The sequence below is a fragment of the Giraffa tippelskirchi genome, chromosome 4 (genome assembly GCF_054371585.1).
Source record: "Giraffa tippelskirchi isolate mGirTip1 chromosome 4, T2T-mGirTip1v1.2.pri, whole genome shotgun sequence".
Classification (NCBI taxonomy): domain Eukaryota; kingdom Metazoa; phylum Chordata; class Mammalia; order Artiodactyla; family Giraffidae; genus Giraffa; species Giraffa tippelskirchi.
In genome coordinates, this window is record NC_137278.1 from 133,775,172 (window position 1) to 133,789,126 (window position 13,955).

The window sequence follows — 13,955 nt, forward strand, 5'->3', positions numbered from 1 at the left end:
GCAGGGTAACCAAGCCAGTGCCCTTGCACATGGGTGGAGATAGAAGACGCAGGGGCATGGAAGCTTCCGGAGCTGAGTAATCATGACATGAGGTGTGGACCCGGTGAGTCAGGACTCCACGGCCTTTCGTCTCTCCTAAACGTGTTTTCTGTCGAAGTTTCGTCCAAGTCCAGACCAGGCAACTGGACCGTTCTTATGCATCCTTTCAGACCCAAGGGAGACCAGCCCTGTGACAAGGAGTGGAAACCAAGCGTGGTGGGCATCTTCCATCAGCATTTTTCTTTTCCTTCCCTGTGGTCACACCCATGTCCCCAAGGAGCTTTGGCAGTGGAGTAATCTCCTTTCCACCTCGACTGCCCGGCTACCTCCAGCTGCCTCAGTCTCTGGGGCAGGACACATTTTGAGCTGGTCCAGGAAGGCCTTGCCAGGATAACTGCACCCAGCGCAGGCAAGAGGACACAGACTGGGAGCCAGAGACCCCAGTGATGGGATGAGCCACCACGGAGGGAAAGGCTCCAGGCCACGGTGGCCTCTTGCCCTGAGGGCCGAGTCACCTGTCTCCCTGGCTGCTCAGCTATGGGGTGGATGGGTGGCATCCGTCATGGGCTCTAGCAGGCCAGGCCGTGTGCTGGCGGGCTCCCAGGGTGTGTCCCAGCTTCAGAAGAGCTGCAATGGGAGGAGGAGTTCACCGGATGCTGAAAGAAGAAAGTGTGAGGTCAGGCCTTTAAAAGATATTTTACCTCAAAGAGGGGAAAGCAGAGAGGGAAAGTGTGTGTATTTTATGAGGAGGAACAGAATGGGTGATTCCTCCTCTCTAAAACATTTACACACACACACTCCTCCCTTATCATCTAATCCTTAGTTTTCCTGCCAACCCCCAGGGTAGGCTGGAGACCAGGCCAGGACTGTAATTATGGGGTGCACACCAGGGAGGGTCCCCCTCCAGCAGGCTGAGCATGACCTGGTGAAGGGGTAGCCCTACCCCTCGGGAGCCCCGACCCTCTGGCTGTTACTGCTTCTCTCTTCTCTCTTCCCAACCTCGCTCCAAGCAGCACAGACCTGGAGCTGAGGCAGCAGCCACCCCCTCCATTGCATCCAGCGGAGTTAGAGCTGGTGGTGGTGGTGCAGGCACACCTGCTTTCACGATGCTCCTCACAGCTTCGTGTTCCTGGCAGCCCTGGGCCTCTGGCTGCACTGATTTCCAAGCAGCAGAGATGAATCTTCTTAATGTTGCTATTGTTTGCAGTATTTATCATGCTAATAGATTTAATTTTGAATAGTATTTTCATTATTTCATCTATTATCTTATTTTTCACCCTGATGATAAGGCAAGTATTTTTACCCCTGTTTTATAGTCAGGCTGAGGCACACAAAGATTTGCCTAAGGTCACATGACTGGTTAATAACAGGGTGGGCAGGCGAAAGACCTGGATGTGTATCAACCATGCCCATGCCATGGGCCTTGCTATCCAAATCCTTTCCTTGTATCCCTTGAGGAAATGCAGAGATAATCTTCCTGAACCCCAACATTGTCTTCTTTTCTGGGGCTAGACCCTGCCTATAAATGTCTCCTTCCAGATGGTGCAGCGATAAAGAATCTGCCTGTCGATGCAGGAGACACAAGAGATGCAGGTTCAATCCATGGGTTGGGAAGATCCCCTGAAGGAGGAAATGGCAACCTGCTCTAGTATTCTTGCTTGGAAAATTCCATGGACAGAGGAGCCTGGTGGGCTACAGTCCATAGGGCCTCAAAGAGTCAGACAGCACTGAGAACGGCACAGCAGTCCCTCCTTTTATTTTGAAATACTTACTGTGGGCTTGGTAGGGCAGTCCTACCTATGAGAAAGGTGGTTATGGCCCCCTGGAGCAGACCACCCAGCTAGGGAGACTGATGAAGAACAAGGCCAGCAGAGGGGAGGAGATGCCACAGAGGGCAAGTCCAGAGAGCAGTGGATGCTTGGGGCTGTGGGATCTCACTACTCACCCCTAAGCACTCAGGCCCACAGCTGCTCTCCTGGGCTGCAGCCCTCTGACCCCAGTGAGCCCTGGACGCCTGCCTGCACAGCTCTGCCTCCCAGACTTGGGGTGCTCTGAGCTCACCATTGGCACCAGCCATCCAAGTATCAGTATGGTGGCTGGTGGCTGTGACGGTCTCTAATTGGACCATTGTTCTCCATCTCTCTTCCCTTCCATGGACTATAGGCCAGAACATAAATGCATTCCAGAATGTGTCCTCAGACCTTGCCCCTGCCCCTAAAGTCCTGGGCTTCTCACATGAGGGCCAACGCCATGGGCTGGAAGTAAGTGTACTCTCAGGCCCATCCGGCTGCCCCAGCCAATCTGGGCATCCCTCTCCAAGACTCTGGGCTCTTCCTAAGACCCAAGCATAGCCCAGCCTGACAGCGCTCTGAAATGGGGCTACCATTCCTCCCAGCCAGCCGCTTCTGACTGCCCTGTGCTCAAAAGAGCTCATCCCTCCCACACCTGCATGTCATAGGGGAACTGGTCTTGCTGGGGCCAAAGGGCCACTGCTGCTGCAGGAGCTTGGGCCTTGGGACCCCCAGAAGAAGGAGGAAGGCTGGGCTTGGAGCCCAGACTCACTTCATGTGGGAAAGAGTGAGATTCTGGTTTTTTGTGTGTGTTTAGATTCTGACCAGTATAGCCCATGGGCCAGGGAGCCCAGGGCCTTGCCTGACACTGCCTGCCATGCTGTTGGCCTTTGAGGAGGGCCTGGGCCTCAGTTTTCTCACTGGTGTGTGAGTTGTGGGCAGCTGGAACTGTTTCCCGGTTGCTGAGTGGAGGAGACTGCAAGGCTTTCCTGGCACCAGAACAGGGGTGGTGAGAGGGCAACCTTTTGCTGCGTCCTTGGCAACAGGACATTTAAAACTTACTCCACCTCCCAGGAAAAGCGCTCTGTAAACCAGAGCTTGAGGCAGCACAGGCCAGTGTCAGGGCGGTCCTCCCATTGGTGGGCAGTGACCTTGGGCAAGTCCCTTCCTCTCCTGGGACCTCAGCTTCCTTATTAATAAACAGGGATTTGGATTAGAAGGGCTTGCGATATTTTCCTACAACTGCTGTCTTTGACTTAGCTCAAGGCGTCACATGTGATGTGACCCTCTTGGGTTATGAGTGTGGATGTTCCCCCACTTCTGAGCATCTTCCTAGTGGTGGCCCCCAGCCAGACTGCCTGTGGGAGGGACAGTCAGTCACAAAATTATTTATTTATTTGGTTGTGCTGGGTCTTAATTGCAGCATGCAGGATTGTTGATCTTTACAGCATGCAGGATCTTCAGTTGCAGCATTCAAACTCTTAGTTGCAACATTTGGGATCTAGTTCCCTGATCAAGGATCAAACCCGGGCCCCCTGGATTGGGAGCTCGGAGTCTTAGCCCCTGGACCACTAGGAAAGTCCCAAGCACAATTTTGTTAGAAGCATTCTCAGAGAGTTCTTTGGCCCTAAATATTGCCTTCTGCAGCCTACTTGCAGAGAAGGCAATGGCACCCCACTCCAGTACTCTTCTTGCCTGGAAAATCCCATGGACGGAGGAGCCTGGTAGGCTACAGTCCATGGGGTCGCTAAGAGTCGGACACGACTGAGCGACTTCACTTTCACTTTTCCCTTTCATGCACTGGAGAAGGAAATGGCAACCCACTCCAGTATTCTTGCCTGGAGAATCCCAGGGACGGCGGAGCCTGGTGGGCTGCCGTCTATGGGGTTGCACAGAGTCGGACACGACTGAAGCGACTTAGCAGCAGCAGCAGCAGCAGCCTACTTGAGTTCCAGTTGTCTGTAGCAGGTCCCTGTTACGTAGGTATGTAACTTGGGAGGAAAGAAAAGAAGCAAAAGGCAAAGGAGAAAGGGTAAGATAAACCCAACTGAATGCAGAGTTTCAGAGGATAGCAACGAGAGATAAGAAAGCCTTCTTAAGTGAACAATGCAAAGAAACACAGGAAACCAATGGGAAAGACTAGCAATCTCTTCAAGAAAATTGGAGATATCAAGGAACTATTTCATGTAAGCATGGGCATGATAAAGCACAGAAACAGTAAGGACCTAACAGAAGCAGAAGAGATTAAGAAGAGATGGCCAGAATACACAGAAGAACTATACGAAAATAAGTCTTAATAACTGAATAACCACAATGGTGTAGTCACTAACCTAGAGCCAGACGTCTTGGTGTGTGAAGTCAAGTGGGCCTTAGGAAGCATTACTACGAACGAAGCTAGTGGAGGTGATGGAATTCCAGCTGATGCTGTTCTAGTGCTGCACTCAATATGCCAGCAAATTTGGAAAACTCGGCAGTGACTGCAGGACTGGAAAAGGTCAGTTTTCATTCCAATCCCAAAGAAGGACAATGTCAAAGAATGTTCATACTACTGAACAACTGTGCTCATTTCACATGCTAGTAAGGTTATGCTCAAAATCCTTCAAGCTAGGCTTCAGTAGTATATGAACTGAGAACTTCCAGATGTACAAGCTGGGTTTAGAAAAGGCAGAGGAACCAGAGATCAAATTGCCAACATTCATTGCATCATAGAGAAAGCAAGGGAATTCCAGAAAAACATCTTTTCTGCTTCATTGACTAGCTAAAGACTTTGACTGTGTGGATAACAACAAACTGGAAAATTCTTAAAGAGCTAAGAATGCCAGGCCAGCTTACTTGTCTCCTGAGAAACCTGTATGCAAGTCAAGAAGCAACAGTTAGAACCGGACATGGAAATTAAAAGACGCTTGCTCCTTGGAAGGAAAGCTTTGACAAACCTAGACAGCATATTAAAAAGCAGAGACATCACTTTGCCAACAAAGGTCCACATAGTCAAAACTATGGTTTTTCCAGTAGTCATGTGAGAGCTGGACCATAAAGAAGACTGAGTGCTGAAGAATTGATGCTTTTGAGTTGTGGTGTTGAAGAAGACTCTTGAGAGTCCCTTGGACTGCAAGGAGATCAAACTAGTCAATCCTAAAGGAAATCAATCCTGAATAATCATTGGAAGGACTGATGCTGAAGCTGAAGCTCCAATACTTTGGCCACCTGATGTAAAGAGCCAACTCATTGGAAAATACCTTGATGCTGGGAAAGATGGAAGGCAAAAGGAGAAGGGGATGGCAGAGAATGAGATGGTTAGATGGCACCACCTACTCAATGGACATGAGTTTGAGCAAACTCTGGGAGATAGCGAAGGATAGAGGATCCTGGAGTGCTGCAGCCCATGGGGTCGCAAAGAGTTGGAAAGACTGAATGACAAACTTGGGAGGATTCTGATGGTCAAGATTGTAGTGAATACTTCTAATGGTCACTTTAAGGGGGAGAACAGGAAAGGAAGAGCCTAAAGCAATGGCATAAGGGGAATGTTCATGACAGAGGGCTAAGGGCAAGGTCCAGAGTATGACTTAGGGAATATGGCAGAATCCTCCAGAGTGATAGTTGGAAGGAGAAGTGGGTGGCAAGCTCCACCTGCTCAGCTTCACTAGGACCAGGCCCTGGAGGGCAACCTGTGTGCTGGAAGTAGAACCTGCTGGACTCTGGAGGCCCACTGAAGAGGCCAGCCTTCTTTGTCCCTCCTCTTGGTTTTTGTCTTCTGGGCCAGGCAACTGTTGGCAATCTCATCAACAGCCAAAGCCCAGGAGGCCAGAGCTGTGCATTGTTCCCACCGAAGCACTCAGACTCCCACAGCACAAAGCTCAGTTCCCCAGGCTGCAGCCAGACCCCCAGAAAATAGGTGGTCACCTTTGGCAAACAAACCAGGTGTGACTCATTAAAGTGTCGTCCCTAAGACTTGAAAGTACTCAAATGTACAATTTGAGAATGTAAATTTATTTTCGGAATTCGTTTTTAAAATCACCTTATAGAGAATTCTCTGGTGGTCCAGTAGTTAGGACTCCTGGCTTCTGCAGGGGCACAGATTCAATCCCTGATCAGGGCTGCCCAGGTGGTGCAAGTGGTAAAGAACCTGCCTCTCAGTGCAGGAGACATAAGAGACGCAGGTTCCATCCCTGAGTTGGGAAGATCCCCTGGAGGAGGGCATAGCAACCCACTCCAGTATTCTTCCCTGGAGAATCCTATGGACAGAGGAGCCTGGATGGCTAGTCCATAGGGTGGCAAAGATTTAGACACGACTGAAGCAAGTGAGAATGCACGCAGGTAATTAAGTTCCCACAAGCTATGCGGCAGGGCCAAAAAAAAAAAAAAAATCACCTAATGGAGAGCTTAGATTAGAAAAATTACCCCAAACAAAAAGAAAAATTGCCACTTTAAAGGTCATTTTTTCAGGGAGACCTTCCCTAAGCATCCGTGTAAATTAGATTCTATGTGAACCTATTTTTTTTAAGGGAAAAATAATGTTCACTTTATTAAAAACTTGATCCAGCAAAGGAAGCAGAGGCAATCACGGTCACTAGTCCACTCTGGTCACACAAGGGAGGTGACAGGGCTCATATCAGGACCCTTACCTCCTCTGCCATCTCTACAATAATCTTTTTGGTCAGAAATCCAAAGTTGGAGTTCCAACTGTTCATCGTTGGGAAAACAGGGCCATCATGTAGGTTGGCTTCCTGTTCCCTTTGCTCAAGTAAGCGCTGTGTATCCTGTTTCCCAATTGTCTTGTTTCCACACTCACAGCCCCTTTTCATGGCCCATTCCCATGCTTAACTACACACATTTCAGAGAGAACGTTCAGGCTCTGTTACAAATAGAGCTGTCTGCTTGGACCCCCTCTCCAGTCTTTTTTCTCTACCCTCTTTCTCTCAGTACATCTCTGCAGGTCAGGTCAGTAGGCTGTTAGGGAAGAGGAATCTGTAGGGAGTGAAAAGGAGCAACAGTTTCTCCAAAGTCCTCTGAAACAAACTTCGAGTCCTCCTGGTTCCCCTTGAGAATCTTCTGGTGGAAGAGCTGTGAGATCTAGCTCTTATGTTCAAGGTCCTCTATGTCTGGGGGGCTTTTGTCTTCTTTTTTGATTTGGGCTGTGGGCTTCCCAGGTGGTAAAGAACTTGCCTACGAAAGCAGGAGATGTAAGAGACGTGGGTTCCATTACTAGGTCGGGAAGATCCCCTGGAGGAGGGCATGGCAACCCACTCCAGTATTCTTGCCTGGAGAATCCCATGAACAGAGGAACCTGGCGGGCTGCAGTCCACGGGGTCGCAAAGAGTGAGGCAACCTAGTACGCACACACTAGTCCTGGCTGGCTTGGGAAGGGCTTCCTCTTTCAGGACCACTGTCACTTTCTGGGCAAGCTGGCTCTGCTGGGGGAGTCTTCTGCGCCTCTTCCCACACAGTAAATGTTGGCACATGCCCTGGATACCTGCTTCTTGAGGTGATTCCATATGATCAGCCCTTCGTCTATCACAGCCCCAACCAACGTGGTGCCTCAGTCTCTGCTCCAGGTAAAACACCAACCCCAGCTTGAACAGCTTCTTCTTCATTTCCATTCACAGTCTGCTGATCTTTCCTCCAGAGGAGCACCCGTGGCCGTGCTTCGAGGCCAGATCTTTTTTTTTTTTAAAGCACACACTTTCCTGGTCTTGCTTTGTGCCTGATACAGGTTTTTTTTTTTTCTTTTTCTGATACAGTTTTAAGACTTGGCAAATATTGACTCATTCAGTCCCGCAACCTATCCTGTAAGGTATTCTTACTAGGAGAAACCAAGGCACAGAGAGGTCAGGGAACTTGCCCAGGGTTGTATAGCAGGTGACTGGCAGAGCTGGGATTCAAATCCAGACAGCCTGGCTTAGAATCATTGGCCTCAGCATGGTGTCCTGCTGGCTGCAACCCAAGCTTTCGGTGCACTCTGTCCGTCATCCTGTATGACGCTGAGAACTCACCCATGGTCCGCTTGGCTTGGCACATGCTCAGATGAACCAGGAAGGGGCAAACTGCCCATCATCCAACTACCTTGGCACAGTAATTATGAAAATTTTGCCAGATTGCAGATCTCCATGCCATGGGTTGGGAACTGCTCCTGCCAGTCCCTGTCATCGTCTTTGCGAGGACAGAGCAGCTGGCGGTGCCCACGCACCTGGGGCTAGAGGTGGGCAGGTTGCCTTATGCCTGCAGCTGGTTCCTGCTCGGCCTCCGCCCAGCAATCTGCCTTGATCTTGCCCTTGCTCACTCCCTCGCTGTCTCTCCAAGCCTCCTTACCCCTGTATGCTGTCTCATCCACCTCTCTTTGTTCCCATCTGTGCCTCCAGACCTCTCTGAAGCCACTGGGATTTGAGGACGTGAAAAAGTTTTATTTTACAGTCACTAGCAGGCAGTATAAAACAAACGTTAGCACAGTTGGCAAAAAGTGCAGGCAGCTGATTATTTGGGATTCTAAAAAGCAGGATAAAGTTGAATGATCTACATGGTGGATTCAGAATTTGCTGGAATCCTGAGTTCTAGCCAGTCCCTGCCCTGGCTGCCCCTTTGCAGTGGTGATGCCAAGGAGTGGTTTGGGGCTTTGGGTCCCCCCAGGTTTCCATTAGTCCCAAATGAAAATAGTGTTTACTATGACAACACAACTACAAAGTGAATCCCTACACCCACTTCCATCCAGTGCCCATGAGCCCTCCCACGCCCTCCCCCAGGACTGATTCTGGACCCTTCAGAGCTACTGGAGGAAGCCATTTTTTCAGTTTTGCCATCATCTTCCCTTGGGCCTTTATCACAGTGAGGCTGAAAGGCTCAGTCTGCTCATTCATTCACTCCTCATTCACTGATTCACTGATGGTCCCAGGCACAAGTTGACCGTAATCTAATACTCACTGGGTGGGCAATACAAAGCAGTAGAGGGGACCCACGAGGCAGAGTTCCTAGATCAAGGAATTTCAGAGGCCAGCTGAAGAAACAACCCGTACGGATGAAGAGTTAAATGGCAGGGCAGCGGTTAACCCCCACTCCATTGGCAGCACTGTCTATCAGATGTGATGTGTTTCAAAGGCACATGTGACAAATAGCAAGAACTGAGTCCATAGGCGGGAGTGGAGGAGGAAGTCAGGCTTTGTGGAAGGGTGGATTTGCTCTGGGGCTGTTGGATGAGTAGGAGATGGACAGCAGATGAGTAGGGGGGGAGGGCATTCCAGGCAGAGTACCAGGATGTGGCATAGCCAGTAGAACCAGAAGTTCAGCTTGGGTACATCACGGTACAAATGGGCAAGGTGGCATGTCTGATGAATATGCCTAGGGCTGGTGGTGAATGTGATGCTGAATGTCAAGCATGCCTGTGAACTTAAAAAAAAATTCCTGGAAACCCAACTGTGGTACACAGCATGCAAACCAGTGTGGGAGAAAACCACACGTGGAGCCATTCTAAGACACGCTCAGTAAGGAAACTACAGATTGATGTGGCCCACAAGTAATGAGATGGGAGCTGCCATCCTGGGGGCACTCCCAGGTCACAGTTGGGGGGAGGCTGGAGAGCCAGCATCTTCTGGTGCCAGGGTCCCTCAGTAAGTGACTCCAGGCTCACCTGTGCTGAGCCAGCCGCAGGGTCCATCCAGACTCGGGTCCTCGGCTGCAGTGACTTGGCCTTGGTTTCAGAGAGGACAAGGGAGGTGGAACAGGCTTGTCTGGACATATATCTCCTTTAATAGCCCCCCTGAGCCAGTCTGTCCCATAGCCTGTTGGTCCTGACAGATCGTTTGGAAGCCCAGAGATGAGTGTGGTCTACTTCAAACAGTGGCCTGATGCTGGGATTTCCCTGTCTTCCATCCCAGCAGAAACCAGTGGGTTCCCAGAAGTTTCTAGACCAGTCTGCACCCTGCCAGTCCAGGATCAGCACAGCAGCAGCCATAAAGTGAGCACCGGTAAATATCTGCTGCAGGAATTCCCACTCCCCACACGGCTGACAGATGACAGTCTCCTGGATTCTTGCAGGTGGCTTCACCCTCTTCCTGGCCCTCTAAACCCCATCAGAGCCCAGAGCTGCACCCTCTCCTGGCTTTCTGATGTGGAGGTGCCTCTGCTGGGATCTCATCATGGGTAGACTAGCCACAAGCATCTGTTGCCCCCTTCTTCCCACTCGGGTCTCTGGGACCCAGCCTCCTGGGACTCGCACTTGCTGGCTGGTCCCCATGGGGCCCTTGGGAAGAAGAGCTTTCCAGCAAGGGTGGGAAGCCCACATGAGGACCTACCTGGGGGAGAACTTGGAAGAAGCAGCAGCAATGTTGTCTGTCCAGGAAAAGAAAGCTGTCTGAAATACAACCTAATGTGTCTTTCTCTACATGTGTATATAAGTGCATCTATGAGGCATCCTTGTGTGAATGTATGGATGTATGTTCATATATTGGCTGAATGGATTTTTCCTACTGGCCTATTGACTTTTGTCCACGTCAGCATGTCTTGGGATTTGGGATTTGGGAATCAGATCGGGGAAGTTGGGAAAGGGTGGGATCCCTTGGCACCAGAGACTCTCCTGTGGAGGCAGAGTGATGGTTTAGGGTTGTTTAGGGCATTGGAACATCATACGGGAAGTGGAACCAGATGACCATGGAGGTCTATTTAATCCCAATGAATGTGATCTCAGACCACTTTGCATAGCAACTCAGACATAATTAAGTGATTGCTGATTTTTTTTCTTTCTGTCTGGCAAGGCATACAGGATCCTAATGTCCAGACCAGGGGTCAAACCCATGCTCCCTACAGTGGAACCACGGAGTCTTAACCACTGGACTGTCAGGAAGTCCCTATTGATGTCTTTTAAAGGTTGATGTTTCAGGCACATCTCTCAACCTTTCTGTGCCTCAGTTTTCTCACCTGTAAAATGAGGGTAACAATGGTACCTGGGGATTCCTGGTGGCTCAGACAGTAAAGAATCTGCTTGCAGTGTAGAAGATGTGGGTTTGATCCCTGGGTTGGGAAGATCCCCTGGAGGAGGGCATGGCAACCCACTCCAGTATTCTTGCCTGGAGAATTCTAAAGACTGAGGAATCTGGTGGGCTACATACAATGATAGTACCTCTAAAGGATTGCAGTGAGCAAGGAGGGAACAGCATGTAGGCAGCTCTTCATGGGTGACATCTGATATATGCTCTGTCAGTGTTGGCGGTGTTGTTAAGTTCGACCCCATCAGCACACTGGCCCTGTGGGGTCAGTTTCAATGGTCTCCTCAGCTCCCAGCCTTGCCTCTGACCTGAAACTCCCCTGATGGAGGGAAGTACTCCCACACTTGAAGCTCCATCCCATAGTCTGTTCAGCTGGACATCAGGGCAACCCCGGCCAGAGCCCACTCCCACCCTGAGAACTTTGGCCTTATCCAGGGTCCACCCAGCTGGGCCCCTGGAAGGGACAGACCATCCAGTCCCAAACTCTGAGGCTCCATTGCTTCCTCCCGGCCAGGGACTCTCTCCTTTAATCCCTAAACTAACTGGTGTCTATGTCCCTGTGTTGGCAGTTCAGGGAGGGCGAGTACTCTGGCTGGCGAAAGCGAAGGCTTAGCTCCTGCTTTCTGGTTGTGCAAACGACACTTAGACACTTATGCAAACAAAGGACTCCTACTCCCTTTAACCGTGCTTCCTGGAGAGAAGGGCGAGGCTTACTCCTTATAGTGTTCCTGGTGCAAGTCCCTTACAAAGTGGCTTGCCCCAGGCTGTCCGCTCCATCCCCAAGGGTCCACGGTTTGGTCTCATCTCCACACAGGGAGGTTTGGGGGATTCTCCTTAACTCACTGCAGCTGCCCACCCCAGGGGATGGGCAGGAAGCTTGAAAATTAGAATCTGAGAACTCAGAAGGGATCATTAGCTATAACCCCGTCGTTGTTTCAAAGATAGGAAAATTGAAGTTGAGAGGAAGTTTCCACAGTTAAAAAGCACTTGTTGAGGAGGATGTGCTTGCCTTGACTCTACCCCAAGAAAAATCACTACAGTGTGGTCTCAGCTGTTCATCAGTTTTGGCTTTTCCTATGAGACTTTTTTGAGAGGGCTGAAAATCTCCATGCAGTGCTCTTTTTGGAAAGGGCATTTTACTTAGAAGATTTTACCTTTATTAGGAGGGGAGAACTTGGAAGCCCTTTGTTGCTGCATCTCTACCCTTGGGCCTGGGATGGTGGGAGCCCTGAGAGCCTTGTGTCTTTGTGGGGAGGAGGGGGGACAGTCCACGGAGGAGGGGAATGTAAGAGGGATGAGGGATGAAGGGAGGAGAGGAAGGATGGTCCTTTGGCAGACTTTAAGAGGCCTCTTGCCCTCCCTAGCATCATAAACCTGGAGCTTGGGAGAACCTGAAACAGGTAAAACCTGAGATGCTGACTCAGTAAGAGTAGAGGCCCATTTGCATGATATTTCAAGGATGAGGTAGCTGTGTGCAGCTTGATGTAGTAAGAGCAGCCCTTGTTTCTGACCATGCCTCCTAGATCACTCCTTTCAGTGCCCAAAACCTTGCTTGGTGGTGGTGGTGTGATGGCTAAGTCATGTCTGACTCTTGCGACCCCATGGACTGTACCCTGCCAGGCTCCTCTGTCCATGGGATTCTCCAGGCAAGAGTACTGTGAAGAAGGAATTCATGGGGCCTGGACCCCATCTCAGGCCTGTGCGTGCTAATCATGCTCGGCCACCTCTCTAATGGACTCTGAACTCTGTGCCTAGTGCCTGTGGAAACGACAATAGAAGGATAAGACCCCCTCCGGACAGGGGAACCTTTCCCCTTGAAGATCGTATCCAGGTTACTCATCGCCTAAGAGAAAACATACACTAATCACCCCTGTCTCTGGACAGGCCGTAAATTTTTCTGTACCTATCGGAGTGTAACCTCGGGCTTATTGATTATTGGCCAATTGTTTAACTGTTTGAACACATAACACCTAAATGATGAGATTACTGTGATTATATTTACCCTTCCTTTGTTTATGTAAGTCTCAAGGAATTTGGGGTGGTGAGTTCTGACATGTACATATGGGGTATAAAAGATTTTCACAAATGCTGGTCGGGGTCCTTGGCTAAGAGGAGACTCTGCCTTGGGCCCGCCAGTGTAATAAACTGCACTCCATTACCTGCATTGTCCTTCTGAGCGAGTTTGTTTCCCAAAACACATGGCTATAACATTTGGTGCATTGGCCGGGAAACTCCTCACTTTGAGGAGACAAGTCCCATCTGGGACTACTCCGAGGCTTTGCGGCTTGAATCTTCTAGAGGGGGGAAGGCGCCTCGCCCTTCTAGAAGGATTCTGCTTCTCAACGCCCGGACCTTTCACGTTAGCAGGTAGTGGACGGCAGCAGGGGAACTGAGTGCTCAGGTGAGGAGGAACTCACCTGGCAGGGTGGAAGAGGGGGCCTGATCACCCCCCTGGGAGGGATTAGAAGGAGCAAGGACCCACAGGAGCCTGAAATAGGCGGCAATTGCTTGGTACACAGGTTGACGAGCGTGTTAGGGCTTAAGAAGGGAATTTGTGATGGTCATTTAGGAGGTGTGTCCATGCCGTCTCAGGGGAAATTATTACCAAGCGATCGCCGGGGGACTTTTAGGATAAAAAACTGGTCGTTGTATGCTCATATTTTGCCCTCCCCCAGGAGGTATCCCGTCTGCTGTGAAATTCTTGACCCCCTTGGAATTGTCAGGCTAGAAGGAGGGGGATACATAAGTAAATATGAATTGGCTTTTCCAGAGACGGCCTGGGACATGGGATATTTAACCCATCTGTGTTTTCATCTACACCTGATCAAGCCCACCAAGGCTACTGTCCATACGAAATTGTGTATGGGAGGCCCCCTCCCATAATAAAACAAGTGTCAACAAATTTGCCGCAGGTAAGGGGAGATGGGATTTCACAGCAGATGGAACTAGGTAAGGTAATAAATCAAGTAACTAAATTTGTACAAAAAAGGGTGCCGTTCCCCCTTGGGGAACAAATTCATAAGTTTATGCTTGGTGACCAAGTATGGGTCAAAGATTGGAAACATGATTTACTAGCCCCTTGGTAGAAGGGCCCTTATATTATTCTAACTACCCCTACTGCAGTTAAAGTTACAGGTATTGCCCCTTGGATCCATCA

General features: G+C 50.0%; 1 long non-coding RNA gene across 1 annotated transcript; it reads left to right on the forward strand.

Moving 5' to 3' along the window:
- Nucleotides 1-3,636: 3,636 nt before the first annotated feature.
- On the forward strand, nucleotides 3,637-10,195 carry LOC145546395 (uncharacterized). The gene is made up of 2 exons (XR_014082883.1): nucleotides 3,637-9,771; nucleotides 9,852-10,195. It is a non-coding gene; the product is annotated as an uncharacterized LOC145546395 (long non-coding RNA).
- The last annotated feature ends 3,760 nt before the right edge of the window (nucleotides 10,196-13,955 follow it).